We start from the raw sequence: 11,480 nt of genomic DNA on the forward strand, positions 1-11,480 counted from the left end.
CAGCTGCTAAGAGGGTTAAACATGACAGACATCAAGTGTGTGTGGGAGAATTTTTTTGAAGGAACAGCGCCAGAAGATAACTGCTTTAAGGGTTTAGGCAAAAGAAAATGACTCTACAAATCAGGATATATGATGGTAACCCCCCCTTTTGCTTTTTAAACTTTCCTCCTGGAGAAGACAACTCTCACTTCATTCCATTTTTTGCCACAGCTCAGAGAAGAAACTGTCCCCATGCTCTGGTCCTTGTCCACTTCTTCCCTTCCCTACAGACACACCCTTGGAAAGGATTTGACCATTCTACTGGCGGAACCTGCCCCATCTGCAGGGTGTACCAGCTGCCAACTGACTGACTGTGAAAAGCAGGAGCCAGTCATCACTTTACCACATCCTTCACCCAGACTTAAGGTCCTCCTTCTCATCTCCTTTTTCACTGCTAGCCTCTAAGTCAAAGGCCTCTCAAGGAAAAGCCTTGCCATTCTCTCTCTGTTCAGCTGGTTGAGTGGGTTGCCGCCTTTTAGAATCAAGAGTGATGAGGAGGAAGGCCAGCTAGGCCTCCTGTGCGCACTAATCCAAGAACCCCTGCGTGCCTTCAGTAGGCTTGCACCACACTTGCCCAGCTGCTCTGTGCTTTCAGCAGGGCGTGTTTCCTTTGTGCAGTAAACCCAGCAGGTAGCACTGAAGGTAAGGAGGAGGAATGGTAACACCTTACCACAACCCCCATGTTCCTGCCCTTAACTGAATAGAAAAAAAAAAAGAATGAAGGCTATTCTGTGTATATTATCAGGAGTGTGACTATTTTAATCCTAGTCAGCTTGCTAATTTAAATTCAAATTGTAAGCAAGTTTTTTTAAATGCCCTAAGACAATATCTTCCATTGAGGTCCTAAACTGCCACCATTTGGGAATGCCATTCAAGATGCTGGGAGCCTTAAGGAGAAGTCTTATAGCTCTCCTGTGAGTTCCCTGGGCTAAATTCTAGGGACCGGATTCTAGAGAGAGGATTCAGAGAGGACTGTATGGGGCAGGACCTTTCATGACATTCACTCTCAGCCCAAGGTGAACTGTTTTAATGTTGGGAAATGTTGCCAGGTAAAACAAGAGGAAAATGAGACTGATGGGAATGTCTCCATCCAAATATAACTAAAAATATCAAGAGAACTTTATTCTAAGTGTGAATAAAACTTTCAGGGAGGCCAGGTGCATGGCACCCAGCTGAGATCCCAGCTACAAAAGGCTAAAGTAAAAGGAACCCAAGTTTGAGATCAGCCTGGGCAATTTAGGGAGACCTGGTCTCAAAATAAAATTCTGAAAAAGGGGTGGGGATATAGCTCAACATTATAGCACTTGCCTAGCATTTTCAAGGCCCTGGGTCCAATGTCTAGTAATGCTGGGGTAAAAAAAAGGTCAGGCACAGGAAGATCAGTGATTTCCATGAAACAAAGTTATGGAACTTACTAAACTCTAATTTTCTAGTATTCCAGGACCGGCATAAAATATGTAAACCTCAAGCATAATTTTGACTCTTGTCAAGTTCTTACTGTATATGTGCCTCTTTACTGTCCTTCCCCAAAAGGCCTCTAGCAGAAGCTGCCTGAGTCCTTAGTCTTCCCATTCTTCATTCACAAATGTATAATGAGAGCGAACCACACAACGGGCCACACTTCAGATGATCATAACGGTGGAAATTGTTACTTGTCCCAGGAAAGTGTGTGTTTCAGCAAAGTCTTATTTTAAAAGACCAAAGTTCAATTTTGTAGGGGACACAATTACTCTTCAAGGTACAGTACAAAGAAACACTGAAGCCAGTCTCATTTAATAAAGAAGTTTGCAAATGTGAGATTCTTATCCTTTTTCTTCCTCTGTGTATCTTAGACCTAGCAACTTGTTCTCCCACAGCTTACAGCAATGAGATCAGTCATTTTTTATTATCCAGGGCCAGAAGGAAAGCTATATGGATCAAAGGAAGAAAATCTTATATCTTGGAAATTTCCATTAAAAAAATTACTAATGAACTTCTTTTACCCTTAAAAACCTAAAATAGGTCTGGGGATATAGCTCAGCAGCACAAGTGCCTGCCTGGCAAGCACAAGGTCCCGAGTTCAATTTCCGGCACCAAAAAAAAACCCCCCCACACACACACAAAAAAAAAAAAAAAAAACCTGAAATAATTTGCAGAGAGACCTATCCTCTTATTTTAAAGTATAGTAATATTATTTTAAAGCAATAAATCTGGCCAGTTTGATATCACAGTTTATATGCATAAATTTAGAAGTTTTAACTTTATTATTTTATTTTAAGAATCAGGTAAGTGCTTTCAACGACAATATGCTTAGGGCTTGTTATTAAATTCTGAGGATGGAAGAGTGTTTCTAGGCTCAATTTTTAAAATTCAACCGTGATGTAATTCCAGATTTTTTTTCCTTTAGACATCATTTGGTCACCCTAGTAACCTACTGTTTTACTACCAAATATCTATACAGCACAAGGGAAAGAAAATAGGCAATTACTTACTGGGTTATTTGGGGGTACACAATGTGACTACTGGGATAATTCATGATTAAACATAGATTTCACTGGAGATCTATTTTAGCCAGCCAAGCTGATTCAGTCTTCTAGTAGCATCAGCTGAACAGAATTACCAGCCAAATACACTGTTAAAATCATTTGCGATAATACAAAGCAGCCTAGCTCAGTGGTTACGAGTATGTGCTTTGGGGTCAGAATTCTTAGGTTCAAATTCTGGTTTTTTTTGCTAGCTGTGTGGCTTTGGGCAAATTCCCTAACTTCTCTGTGCCTCAGTTTCTTCATCTCTAACATGTGTGCTATAATGATTAATGGCTGATTATCTGTGCTCACAATGGTGCCTTGCACATAGCAAGAACTTTATAAGTATTTATTACATAAATGAAATAAAATTTAAATTTGCTGGCTCTTTGCCATGGATAGAAATAACCAAAGATACCAAGATTTGAGTTCACAGCAGATTATTTTACCCTGTAACTTTGGTAGATTGCTTTGAGAACTTCCTCAGAGCCTTTTGGTAGCAATTCTGTAAGATACAGAATTCTGTGGCAAGCTACCGGCCTACATCAGAACTGGGAGCAATCTGAGTGTTCCTGGTATCAGGAACATCAGAAGGAAGATGATAGAACAGCACAAAGAAAAAGCATGACTGCCCACTCAGGCTCCCTAAGCCACTGCCAATAACCTCTGGGAACATGGGCAGAGAATAAGCACCTAAAAAGATGAGACAGGATTTTATTGTAGTGACAGTGAAATCTAGTTTTTTTTTTTTTTTCCAGTAAAATTCTTTCTCTTCCCAAGATTCAAAGGAAAAAAATTATTTTCGTCAATGAGTGCTTTGTTTTATTATCAATTACTATACACCATTTCCATCCAATTTTTTCTCAACAGGCACATACTCTAAGGAATTATTCATTTTACAGAACTAGGTAGGCATCTTTCCTGGACTTGTAACAAATCTAAAGCCCCTAACGAGCATCTAAGCCAGGACAAAAATCTCCAAATTGCCTGGAGACAGAGACACAGAGAGAGACAGAAAGAGAGAAACAGAGACAGAGAAAGACAGAGACAGAGAGACACAGAGAGAGACAGAGAGACACAGAGAAAGAGAGAGAGAGAGATGAATTATGTCCTCTGAGCCAAATTTCAGTCGTGTCTGCAAGCAATTTCTATCACATACCTTCATCCGGACTTGATTTCAGAGATGGTCTCCTTGGGTCTTCTTGGTCAAGAACGGTCCTTGCATAGGACTTTGGAGAATGCCATAAACCACCAGGAAATCTTGGGAACACATTCATATCTGTCCTCTGTCTTCCCCTTGGCTCCCAGCCTGCTTCCTGGTAGGGAGACAAGATGACGCTGCGCAGGGCTGACTGTTAAACCATCTTCCCGCCCCCAGCCCCACTCTCTGGGTGCCCCTCCCTTATCCTCTCCAAGGCTCTGGAATGTGTCACATGGGAGATGGATCATGTGGCTCAAGGGGAGAATGTGGCCATCTTCTTTCTCCCTTCCCCCACTTTTCCTTTCAGGACCAAAGAAACACAAATCTCTGACCTGATTGGCTCTGACCAAAAATCTCCATATGAAAAGGGGAAGATTCAACCATCCAAATCTCCAGCCTTTTCTACTTTTCCTTTTTCTTTTTTTTTTAATCTCATGTTTTTAGCCTAAGGATTCACAGTTGCTTGGAGTGGGAGGGAAATGATGTTTTCTCCTAACGCTTATTTTTTTTCTTTCTCATGAATCGTACCCTGACATGGCAAGGTGTTCCTTAACCTCTCCCTGGAGCCCCTTAACACCTCCCCTGCCGATCGAGTTTTCAGCACCACGGACAGCATTATACGCGCTTCAGCGCTTTTTAAATTAAAAGCCATTTGCTTTTCACTTTCAGGTAAATAAGAATATTTTAAAACTATTTCCCTGGGTTCTTGTGCCTAAGTATAAGTCACACCATATACGTTGAGTTTTTATTTCTCCTACTGCCAACCTACTTATAAACTTAGCTAATAAGTACGAGTAATTTTTATATTTTATTAAACTCAAAACACCATCCCACACCTATATTTCTGTCTCCACCCCACCATTTCCACCCTTTAAATTCACTCCATGTTTTCGGGGGGGATTTTCATAGCATAGCTCACTATACACTCATACATCTATGCTTATGGAGAAAACCATAGCAACAAATAGGAATTCTTGGGTGTAGAGCCTAGATGTCGTTAGCCCCATCCCTAGGCCTCAGGCAGAATTGAATCAGAGGGAAGATGGAAGCCTGGTTGGAGCTGTTTTATGTGGGTCTATCCTGCTTTGCTGACGTCCTGGTTGCCATGGTGCTAGGTAACTGCTGAAGGGGATGATTTCTTTCAAAACCAGTCACCATGGGACCCTGCTCACTAAAGAGGGAAAAGGACTGAATTGCTGAGGAGGGTTTTCAATTAGCATTTTCAGAACCAAATTTAACTAGTGGGCCCCTTCCCTACTGGACTGTTGCTGACCCTAAATATTGAAAGGATTCTAGGAATTAGTGTAGACCCTGAGATGGTAACTCCCCTCATCCTCCACTGCTGCTTTCCTTAAAAATCCCTTTAGTTTCAACTCAGTGAAAATGCCATCTTTGTAGAATGATCACAGAATGCTGAAAAGAATAAAGGAAGGTATCTGTACTCAGGTTGGCACTTCTGACTTTTGGGAAGTCATTCATCTTAGTCCTAACAACCTTAATTGAGAGACACAATAGAACCTCACCTGACTGTTGACACGAGGAGCATTTTGCAAATGTTCTATGATTTTATGGGAGAAATGAGAAATATTTTTAAATGTGAGTTGTCAAATTATTATAAGTATAAATTTAATAATTGGACAGCATTCATACTATTCCAAGTCAGAAATTTAAAGCAGCTAAACCCTTGTTTCATAATGCTGATATTTAATTAACTGTTTCTAACTGATCAATCCAAATATCCTCTAGCTGAGAATATTCTACAGCAACTCTGAATATTAATTTTTTGGAGGAGAAATGCTGACTTGCAATGAAAATGAAGAAATGCAAATTTTATGAGAGGTGGCTTAGGGAAGCTGGTGTATAATTTTTAAAAATAGAGGCTTTTTCCTGGCTCGACATCCACAGCTTAAGATGTATTTTCTGGGGCTGGGGATTTAGCTCAGTGGCACAGTGCCTGCCTGGCAAGGGCAAGGTCATGAGTTCAATTCCCAGTACTGGAAACAAAAAAAAAAAAAAAAAAAGATATATTTCCTACTTTTATTTTAGGAGAATCAGGTTAATTCTAGTCTCAGAGATATTCAACAATTCAGTTAGAACACTTAGCGCTTTCTAGAAATTCACTAATAAGGAAAGCTGGACATGTGATTGGAGAAATTCTCTGAGTGACTCCCCTGTTACGGTTTATATCAGGATGCTCCTCAAAGCCTTATGTGCACAGAGGTGCGGCTGTTGGTGACTGGGCCGCGGGGGTGTTACAGTCATGGGTGGATGAGTCCACTGATGAGTTTACAGCTAAATGTGATGTTAGGAGGTGAGGTCTCGGGGGAAGAGGTGCACAATTGGGCAAGTGACCTGCTAGGGTGTATCTCCATTTCTGGCTCCTCTCTTCTTTCTCCTTCCCAGCTGCCAGGAGTGAGCAGTGTTCTTCTGGGCCCTTTCCTAGGCCCCTCTACCACATCACTGACCTTAAAGGACTGAAACGTCTCAAGTGTAAGCCACAGTAAACCTCTCCCTAAGTTGTGGGTATCAGGTATTGTGCCACAGAAACAAAAAAGGGACTAAGACACTATCCTCCCAATCTCTCCATTGAAAAATAATACAGTTCTCCTCTTAGAGTCAGCAATAACTCAAATACCATCTCCTTCCTCTTTTAGTCAATAAAGACAATAACAAATAAAGTAACATATAACATATGTTAGGTATTCACTTAATTCTTCTATCAACTTTGTGAGACATGACTTCCAGGAAGGATGGCTGTTATGGTTTGTCTCTAGATATCCCCCCAAAGCCTCATGTGGTCATAGGGCTTTTTCAGAGGTGGCTGAATCTACAGTGTGTGATACTGGGATTAAGAGTGTGTGATTAGTAAATCAGTCAACTGATTGGTGTGGCATAGTATGGGCTAGGATTAAGGGTGTGAGTGGTAACCTAGGGCAGGAACTCTGCATACAATAATGGACAGAAAGAGTCTTGTCTCTCTTGTTGTGCCACCCTGCCTTGGAGCCAGCTAATTATGGACTGAAACTTCTTTGAACTGGAAGCCAAATAAACCTTTCCTTCTTTGGGTGTTGGCTATTTTGTCTCAGCAATGAAAAAAGTAACAACCACAATGGTGGGTGGAGTGGTGAACAGCAGAGAAACAGCTTCTCCGAGATCTGGTGTCCAGATGCTGGAATACAGTAATGAGAGGAAGAGAAGAAGGAGAGAAGTGGGTCCGCAGGACCTAGGAAGGATCTGAAGCCAGAACTGAAGGCCATGGGGAGAGCAAAGAGAGAGACCCCAGTGCAGAAAGAGGCGGCAAGCAGCACTTTGTCCTTGAGGCCTGATCCACTGCATGGGACGGGCAGCTCAACCAACATCATTGGTTACTCTAAAGATGCAAATTAAAACAATGCTGAGATTCTATCTCACTCCAGAAAGAATGGCTATCACCAAGAAATCAACCAACAACAAATACTGGAGGGGCTGTGGGGGAAAAGGAACCCTGTTCCACTGCTGGTGGAAGTGCAGACTGGTGTGACCATTGTGGAAATCAGTGTGGAGACTCCTCAAAAAAAACTAGGACTACAGTTTCCATTTGACCCAGCTATTCCCCTTCTTGGTATCTTCCTGAAAGAATTAAAAGCATCATACCACAGTGAAATATGCAACCCCGTGTTTGTAATAGCTAAATCTTGGAAGCAGCCCAAATGTCCATCAACCAGTAAATGGATAAAGAAGATATAGGTGTTTTTACATAAGGGAGTACTGCTGTGGAGTATCGCCAGTGAAGGATAACCTCGGGCCAGGGAGATAGCTCAGTGGCATAGCACCTGCCTGGCAAGCACAGGCTCCTGAGTTCAATTCCCAGTACTAAAAAAAAAAGGATAAACTTGACACATTTCTAAGTAAATAGATACACCTTGAGAACATACTCTTACGTGAAATAAATCAGACACACGTGTAAATACACCACATTTTTTCTCTGGTGTGAGAAACTGAAAGTGTAAATAAGGACCAAAATGTATAATAGACATTGTGAAATAGAAAATGTTCAAATAAGGAGAACAAGAGAGAGGAGTGGGAAAAAGGAAAGAACAGACAAGGAAAAAAAAGAGGACAGAAGAGAAAAAATGGGAACAAAGCTTTTGTAAATGAGGGGAACGGGAAAAAAGAAGCATGCTATATCACATACAGGTACAAATTCCCTATGATGAGTGTGATCATTATTTATATCTAAAATGTACTGGGCCAAGGATATAGCTCAGCAGCACAGTGCCTGCCTGGCAAGCAGTAGACCTTGAGTTTGACTCCCAGTACCAAAAACTAAATAAATGAATATATACGTAAATAAAACAAAATGTACCAATAAGCTGGGTGTGTGGGTGAACACCTGTATCCCAGCATTTGGGAGGCTGAGGCAGGAGGATCGCTGAGAGTTTGAGGCCAGCCTGAGCTACATAGTGAGACCCTGTTTTAAAAACTAAAACTAAATTAATAAAAAATAAATTGATTAGTTAATGAGTGTACCAATAAAAAATGAATTTAAAAAACTTAGCCAGGTTGGTGGCTCACACCTGTAATTCCAGCATTTGGGAGGCTAAGGCAGGAGGATCGTTGCAAGTTTGACACCAGCCTGGGCTACAAAGTGAGCTCAAGGCCAACCTGAACTACACAGCAAGACCCTGTCACAAAAAAAAAAAAAAACCTTAGTGAGACAGGTAATATTAACATTTGTTTTAGAGATGAGGAAGCTGAGGTTCAGGGAGCTTGAATAGCTGTACAGCCTGTTAGTGTGGGTGTCAGGGTTTGGAAACAGTTAATCCGACTCCAAAGGAGCCCCAGTATACTCCACTATTCTGTATCATGAATCATGAGCTAGACTAAAATAGATGTTCAGATTAATGTCATGTGATTCACTATTATGAGCCTTTGACAGAAAAAAATCTCAAATATCTTTATTTGTTTGAGATCAAAACAAAGTTCAAATTACTCAACCCTTTTAGGATGACTGCATGCATACTTCATGGCTTAATGATAAAATAATAATAAAAATAATTTATAAGAAGTCATAATCTAAAATACTATTAAGGGTAGTTATAAAACATGATATATAATATACTAACTCTGTTAAATTTGTGATCACCAAATTTATTCTTGACCATTAGAAGATAAAGAGACAGTTGTCTTCCATCCAAACCCATAAAACCCTACAACACATATGTAACAGAGGTGATATTTTTAAAAAGAATAATATGATTTTTTTCTCCTCTGCTGGGGAATCCATTTGCCCTTTGGATAATGTTGCATTGTTTGCAAGTTACAAAAGGAACGAGAAAGAAAAATAGAAAACTAATATTTGGCCTCTGAAATTCAAGATGGAAGCAAAACAGGTTTGAAATCTAGGCTACTGCCAGGTGTGGTGGTGCATGCCTATAATACCAGCAATTGGGAGGCTGAAGCAGGAGGATCACTGTGAGTTTGAGGCCAGCCTGGACTTCAGAACAAAACTCTGTCTCAAAAAAGAAAAGAAAAGAAAAAGGAAGAAAGAAAGAAAGAATGAATGAATCTTGGCTATTGCTTCAAAAGCCATTCTTTAAATTCCTTTATTTCTGCCCTTCACATGTCATCAACCAAATCTAGATTTTGCTCAGAATATCTGATACTGTAAAGCTGCAAATACTGCATGCAAAAAATTTTCAAGGGGCCCCAGAGCATGCAGACAGTTTCACAGAAACGAAGTGCTAGAACCTCAATGTCCACACGTGAGCTTTCTGACAATGCTCTTCCCGAGAGCTGGTGCAGTAAAGAAGCCATACTGGCCCTTGGTTCCTGCCCAGTTCTTCCACTTTGCCACAGGACGTCAAACCTCTCACCCACAGTCAAATCCCACAATGGTGCCTTCTCTGACCTTCAAAACCTCCTGGGGACTCCACAAAGGAATCACTGGAGATACTGGGAATGGTACTGAGGAAGTGAATAGCTCCAAAACTTGGGTAACAAATCCTTTTAAAAGTCAGGAGTTTTCCAATTGCTTTAGACAAAGTTGAAAGCAAACCATTATCCAACTGTCCACTGAGAGATTTACTGAAAAAAAATTTTTAAAACAACTTTTTTATGAGGAATGCCAAATAATAAATGTAGAGTGTTATAGTTAGGATACCGTTTTTTGCAGCCACCAATGAAATATCCAATTCAGGCAAAGATCACAATGGGTATCCGAGAGGGTACTTTGTCATCAGATAAAAAGTAACTGGTCAAAAGCTTCTAACAAAGAAATAATAGATATTTAAGAAGATACAAATGCTACGTTTCCTGCTTTGATCACTACCTATTATGTACATGTATCAAATTATTACCTTGTACCCCATAAATATGTATAAACATTACGGCCAATTTAAAAAGTTTTTGGTAAGCAGGTTGCTTATAGATTACTTACAAGAACAGAAGGAAATGTATTCATCTTCAATGGAGAGATTGGGAGAGTGGCAGCCATCTTAACCAAGTCACCGAATTTTTTTCTTTTTTTCCGGTACCAGAAATCAAACTCACGGCCTTGCGCTTGCCAGGCATGCGCTGTGCCACTGAGCTAAATCCCAACCCCAAAATTCACTTTCTAGTTTTTTTTTTTTCCCCTTTTAGTACCAGGAATTGAACTCGCAACCTTGTGCTTGCCAGGCGGGCGCTGTGCCACTGAGCTAAATCCCCAGCCCTGTCACCAAACTTAGTATCATTAACAATGTTACAACCTGAACTTATGTGCCTAAGATGAAGTAGTATGACCTATTCAATGTCCCTGATGAAATATCTTCTAAAAGTGTTTAACCTAAATCTAATCAAACCTTTAAGCATAATGTCTAGTTAAAAAAAAAAGAGCGAGTATGGTGGTACATATCTATAATCTCAGCTGAAGGAGGAGGGCCACTATGAATTCAAGGCCAGCCTGAACTACATAGCCTCATAGAAAATAAAACAAAACAAGTGAACAATTAAAAATGGGGCAGAGTTATAAGTTAAAAGATATCATGAGGAAATAATGAGCCAAATGAAGAATATAGATTTTTCTGTACAAGAACTAACTTGGAATCAACAAAAAGTCAATGTCAGCAAAGTGTACAGGCACACACCCTACAATCCAGGCTGCTCAGGAGAGAGCATTACAAATTTCAGCCTAGCCTGGGCAATTTAGGAAGATTTTGTTTAAAAAAGAAAAATCACCTTCACTTTACAAGGAATGCTCAACCGCCCTGGCTCCCACTTTGGGACCATTGCCCAAGTCCCTCAGACTTCATTCTCTGTATTTCCTATGGCTATTTGAGCCTATGGTACATCTACAACAGCACAGTCTGAAAGAAACAGAGCAGTCAACTAGCCCAAGCCTTTCCTGTTCCCTGGGAACATGTATGCTCAACAAAGGGCCTATCATGGTTTGCGAGACATTTGCAAGGTGACCAATACAATACAGGACACATGTTTTATAAGATTATTTATAATAGTCACCCAAAGAATCATATACAAGAGAGTGCAGGACACTGTCCACACACTAAAGACCAAAGAATCTTGACCAGCTGAGAGCCTGGATCCCACGATAATGTCTTGCATGAGTCCAGCTGAAAACCTAGAGCTCATAACACTGCCTCCCACGAGTCCAGGCCTGTTTCACAGATCTGTGCTGTGATGGCCCAAAGGTCAGTGGTGGAATCTATGAAGTCTGTGTTAGCAGGATGAAGGATCTGTGCTAGCAGGTTGAGGGATCT

The 11,480-nt window shown here is 40.6% G+C and overlaps 1 protein-coding gene across 5 annotated transcripts in view; it reads right to left on the reverse strand.

Moving 5' to 3' along the window:
* The window catches only part of Gpr19 (G protein-coupled receptor 19), a 45,124-nt gene that overhangs the window by 24,937 nt on the left and 8,707 nt on the right, over positions 1-11,480 (reverse strand). For 3 of the 5 annotated variants that reach the window (XM_005378970.2, XM_005378969.2, XM_005378968.1), the window contains one exon: positions 3,703-3,859. The gene's annotated coding sequence lies outside the window, so the exon portion shown is untranslated. Of the gene's footprint in view, positions 1-3,702; positions 3,882-9,634; positions 9,964-11,480 lie in introns of those variants that run through there. The other 2 variants (XM_013511278.1, XM_013511277.1) reach the window with 2 other exon arrangements.

This window comes from Chinchilla lanigera, unplaced genomic scaffold (assembly GCF_000276665.1).
Source record: "Chinchilla lanigera isolate Chin_1 unplaced genomic scaffold, ChiLan1.0 scaffold00012, whole genome shotgun sequence".
Taxonomy (NCBI): Eukaryota; Metazoa; Chordata; class Mammalia; order Rodentia; family Chinchillidae; genus Chinchilla; species Chinchilla lanigera.